Raw genomic sequence first — 6,287 nt, 5'->3', positions numbered from 1 at the left:
AGGAGAGGTAGAATGGGATGTGAGGAGAGGTAGAATGGGATGTGAGAGGAGAGGTAGAATGGGATGTGAGAGAAGAGGTAGAATGGGAGTGTGAGAGAGGTAGAATGGGATGTGTGAGGAGAGGTAGAGTGGGATGTGAGGAGAGGTAGAATGGGATGTGAGAAGAGGTATAATGGGATGTGAGTAGAGGTAGAATGGGATGTGAGGAGAGGTAGAATGGGATGTGAGAGGAGAGGTAGAATGGGATGTGAGTAGATGTAGAATGGGTTGTGAGGAGAGGTAGAATGGGATGTGAGGAGAGATAGAATGGGATGTGAGGAGAGGTAGAATGGATGTGAGAGGAGAGGTAGAATGGGATGTGAGAGGAGAGGTAGAATGGGTATGTGAGGGAGTTAGAATGGTATGAGATGAGGTAGAATGGATTGTAGAGAGTAGATAGAAGTGAGATTTGATTGATGTTGATGAATAATGTTAATATATCTTAGTGTAGTAGAATGTAGATTGAGGTTGTTAAGGAAGTAGCGTTAGTTTTGTAGAATAGTGTGTATGATGTGAGTGTAGATTAATAATGATTAAGATGATTAGAGATAGTAATCTATCTATCTACTCAATTTAATAGCTTATCTTAGACAAGTTCATATCTTCTCTTAATCAATTGAATATATCTATCTATAATATCATATATCTTAGCTAATCCATTTCATATATATTATCTTACTCCATTTCATATCTCTTCTCTTACTCCATTTCATATCTACTCTTACTCCATTTCATATCTATCTCTTACTCCAATTCATATATCTTTCTTACTCCATTTCATATATCTTCTCTTACTCCATTTCATATCTTCTCTTACTACATTTCATATATCTTCTCATTACTCCATTTCATATCTCTTTCTTACTCCAATTCACATCTTCTCTTACTCCATTTCATATCTTCTCTTACTCCATTTCATATCTTCTCATACTCCATTTCATATCTTCTCTTACTCCATTTCATATATCTTCTCTCACTCCATTTCATATCTTCTCTTACTCCATTTCATATCTTCTCTTACTCCATTTCATAATATCTTCTCTTACTCCATTTCATATCTTCTCTTACTCCATTTCAATATCTTCTCTTACTCCATTTCATAAATCTTCTCTTACTCCATTTATATCTTCTCTTACTCATTTCATATCTCTCTACTCCATTTCATATATCTACTCTAACTCCATTTCATATCTTCTCTTAATCCATTCATATCTTCTCTCTACTCCATTTCATATCAATTCTCTTCTCCATTTCATATATCTCTCTAACTCCATTTCATATCTTCTCTAACTCCATTTCATATCTTCTCTTACTCCATTTCATATCTCTTCCCTTACTCCATTTCATATCTTCTATTACTCCATTCATATCTTCTCTTACTCCATTTCATATATCTTCTCCTTACTCCATTTCATATCTTCTCTTACTCCATCATATCTTCTCTTACATCCATTTCATATCTTCTCTTACTCCATTTCAATATCTCCTCTAACTCCATTTCATATCTTCTCTTACTCCATTTCATATCTTCTCTTACTCCATTTCATATCTCTTCTCTTACTCCATTTCATATCTCTCCTCTTACTCCATTCTTATATCTTCTCTTACTCCATTTCATATATCTTCTCTACTCTATTTCATATCTTCTCTACTCCATTTCATATCTCCTCTTACACCATTTCATATCTTCTCTTACTCCAATTTCATATCTCTATCTTACTCCATTTCATATCTCTTCTCTTACTCCATTTCATATCTACTCTTACTCCATTTAATATCTTCTCTTACTCCATTTCATATCTTCTCTCACTCCATTTCATATCTTCTCTACTCCATTTCATATCTTCTCTTACTCCATTTCATATCTTTTCTCTTATTCCATTTCATATATCTTCTCTAACTCCATTTCATATCTTCTCTTACTCCATTTCATATCTTCTCTTAACTCCAATTTCATATCTTCTCTAATCCATTTCATATCTTCTCTTACTCCATATCCTATCTCTCTTTTACTCCATTACATATCTCTTCTCTTACTCCATTTCATATCCACTCTTACTCCATTTCATATCTCTTCTCTTAACTCCATTTCATATCTTCTCTTACTCCATATCATATATCTTCTCTTACTCCATTTCATATATCTTCTCTTACTCCAATTCATATATCTTCTCTACTCCAATTCATATATCTTCTCTTACTCCATTTCATATCTTCTATTACTCCAATTCATATCTTCTCTTACTCCATTCATATATATTCTCTTACTCCATTTAATATATCTCCTCTTACCCCATTTCATATCTTCTCTTACTCCATTCATATCTCTTCTCTTACTCCATTTCATATCTTCTCTTACTCCATTTCATATCTCATCTCTTACTCAATTCATATCTTCTCTTACTCCACTTCATATCTTCTCTTACTCCATTTCATCTCTCTTCTCATACTCCATTTCATATCTTCTCTCACTCCATTTCATATATCTTCTCTTACTCCATTTCATATCTTCTCTTACTCCATTTCATCTCTCTTCTCTTACTCCATTTCATATATCTTCTCTTACTCCATTTCATCTCTCTTCTCTTACTCCATTTCCTATCTTCTCTTACTCCATTTCATATATCTCCTCTTACTCCATTTCATATATCTTCTCTCACTCCATTTCATATCTTCTCTTACTCCATTTCATATCTTTTCTTCCCCCCATTCATATCTTTTCTTACCCATTTCATATATCTACTCTTACTCCATTTCATATCTTCTCTTACTCCATTTCATATCTTCTCTTACTCCATTTCATATCTCTTCCCTTACTCCATTTCATATCTTCTATTACTCCATTTCATATCTTCTCTTACTCCAATTTCATATATCTTCTCTTACTCCATTTCAATATCTTCTCTTACTCCATTTCATATCTTCTCTTACTCCATTTCATAATCTTCTCTTACTCCATTTCATATATCTCCTCTACTCCATTTCATATCTTCTCTTACTCCATTTCATATCTTCTCTTACTCCATTTCATATCTCTTCTCTTACTCCATTTCATATCTCTCCTCTTACTCCATTTCTTATATCTTCTCTTACTCCATTTCATATATCTTCTCTTACTCTATTTCATATCTTCTCTTACTCCATTTCATATCTCCTCTTAACACCATTTCATATCTTATCTCACTCCATTTCATATCTTCTCTTACTCCATTTCATATCTCTTCTCTTACTCCATTTCATATCTACTCTTACTCCATTTAATATCTTTCTTACTCCATTTCATAATCTTCTCTTACTCCATTTCATATCTTCTCTTACTCCATTTCATATCTTCTCTTACTCCATTTCATATCTTTCTCTTATTCCATTTCATATATCTTCTCTTACTACATTTCATATCTTCTCTTACTCCATTTCATATCTTCTCTTACTCAATTTCATATATCTTCTCTTAACTCACATATCATATATCTTCTCTTACTCCATTTCATATATCTTCTCTTACTCAATTACATATATCTATATCACTTACTCCATTCATATACACTCTTACTCCATTTCATATCTTCTCTTACTCAATTTCATATCTTCTCTTACTCCATTTCATATCTCTTCTCTTACTCCATTTCATATATCTTCTCTTACTCCATTTAATATAATCTTACTCTTACTCCATTTCATATATCTCTATCTACTCATTTCATATCTATATTAGTACAATTCATATATCTTATATATCCATATACATATCTCTCTACTCATTTCATATCTTATCTACTCCATTTCATATATCTTCTCTTACTCAATTTCATATCTTATCTTAATCAATATTATCAATTCATATATATCTTAATCCATTTAATATCTTATCTTACTCCATTTCATATCTTCTCTTAAATGGAAGTGAGGAGAGGTAGATGATAGATAAATGATTAGATATGAATATCATTATGAGGTAAATGATGAGTATAGTCTCATAATAATGATATGATCTCTTATCAATTCATATGATGTGAGAAGTATATGATGTCAGAATGATGAATAGATTTGAATTAGAATGTATGATGATAGAATAATATGATATGTCTATGAATAATGTATATAGTGAGAGAGGTAGAATGGATATTGAGAGGTAGAATGGGATGTGAGAGGAGACGTAGAATGGGATGTGAGGAGAGATAGAATGGGATGTGTGAGGAGAGGTAGAATGGGATGTGAGGAGAGGTAGAATGGGATGTGAGAGGAGAGGTAGAAAGGGATGTGTGAGGAGAGGTAGAATGGGATGTGAGAGGAGAGGTAGAATGGGATGTTAGGAGAGGTGGAATGGGATGTGTGAGGAGAGGTAGAATGGGATGTGTGAGGAGAGGTAGAATGGATGTGAGGAGAGGTAGAATGGGATGTGAGGGGAGGTAAAATGGGATGAGGGGAGGTAAAATGGGATGTGTGAGGAGAGGTAGAATGGGATGTGAGGAGAGGAAGAATGGGATGTGTGAGGAGATAGAATGGGATGGGATGTGTGAGGAGAGTAGAATGGGATCTGTGAGGAGAGTTAGAATGGGATGTGAGGCGTGGTAGAATGGGATGTGTGAGGAGAGGTAGAATGGGATGTGAGGATTGGTAGAATGGGATGTGTGAGGAGCGGCAGAATGGGATATGAGACGAGTGGTAGAATGGGATGTGAGGAGAGGTAGAATGGGATGTGTGCGGAGAGGTAGAATGGGATGTGAGGAGAGGTAGAATGGGATGTGGGGAGAGGTAGAATGGGATGTGTGAGGAGAGGTAGAATGGGATGTGTGAGGAGAGGTAGAATGGGATGTTTGAGGAGAGGTAGAATGGGATGTGTGAGGAGAGGTAGAATGGGATGTGAGAGGAGAGGTAGAATGGGGTGTGAGAGGAGAGGTAGCATGGGATGTGAGGAGAGGTAGAATGGGATGTGAGGAGAGGTAGAATGGATGTGTGAGGAGAGGTAGCATGGGATGTGAGGAGAGGTAGAATGGCATGTGTGAGGAGAGGTAGAATGGGATGTGTGAGGAGAGGTAGAATGGGATGTGAGGAGAGGTAGAATGGGATGTGAGGGGAGGCAAAATGGGATGTGAGGGGAGGTAGAATGGGATGTGAGGAGAGGTAGAATGGAATGTGTGAGGAGAGGTAGAATGGGATGTGAGGAGAGGTAGAATGGGATGTGAGGAGAGGTAGAATGGGATGTGAGGAGAGGTAGAATGGGATGTGTGAGCAGAGGTAGAATGGGATGTGAGGAGAGGTAGAATGGGATGTGAGGAGAGGTAGAATGGGATGTGAGAGGAGAGGTAGAATGGGATGTGAGAGAAGAGGTAGAATGGGAGGTGTGAGGAGAGGTAGAATGGGATGTGTGAGGAGAGGTAGAGTGGATGTGAGGAGAGGTAGAATGGGATGTGAGAAGAGGTAGAATGGGATGTGAGGAGAGGTAGAATGGGATGTGAGGAGAGGTAGAATGGGATGTGAGAGGAGAGGTAGAATGGGATGTGAGTAGAGGTAGAATGGGTTGTGAGGAGAGGTAGAATGGGATGTGAGGAGAGATAGAATGGTATGTGAGGAGAGGTAGAATGGGATGTGAGGAGAGGTAGAATGGGATGTGAGGGGAGAGGTGGAATGGGATGTGAGGAGAGGTAGAATGGGATGTGAGGAGAGGTAGAATGGGATGTGAGGAGAGGTAGAATGGGATGTGAGGAGAGGTAGAATGGAAGTGAGAGGAGGGGTAGAATGGTATGTGAGAGGAGAGGTAGAATGGGATGTGAATAGAGGTAGAATGGGATGTGAGAGGAGAGGTAGAATGGGATGTGAGGAGAGGTAGAATGGGATGTGTGAGGAGAGGTAGAATGGGATGTGAGGAGAGGTAGAATGGGATGTGAGGAGAGGTAGAATGGGATGTGAGGAGAGGTAGAATGGGATGTGAGGAGAGGTAGAATGGGAAGTGAGAGGAGGGGTAGAATGGTATGTGAGAGGAGAGGTAGAATGGGATGTGAATAGAGGTAGAATGGGATGTGAGAGGAGAGGTAGAATGGGATGTGAGGAGAGGTAGAATGGGATGTGTGAGGAGAGGTAGAATGGGATGTGTGAGGAGAGGTTGAATGGGATGTGTGAGGAGAGGTAGAATGGGATGTGTGAGGAGAGGTAGAATGGGATGTGTGAGGAGAGGTAGAATGGGATGTGAGGAGTGGTAGAATTGGATGTGAGGAGAGGTAGAATGGGATGTGTGTGGAGAGGTAGAA

Source organism: Somniosus microcephalus, chromosome 33 (genome assembly GCF_052327205.1).
Source record: "Somniosus microcephalus isolate GS21.2 chromosome 33, FLI_Smic_1.0, whole genome shotgun sequence".
Taxonomy (NCBI): domain Eukaryota; kingdom Metazoa; phylum Chordata; class Chondrichthyes; order Squaliformes; family Somniosidae; genus Somniosus; species Somniosus microcephalus.
This window is presented reverse-complemented; position numbering follows the sequence as displayed.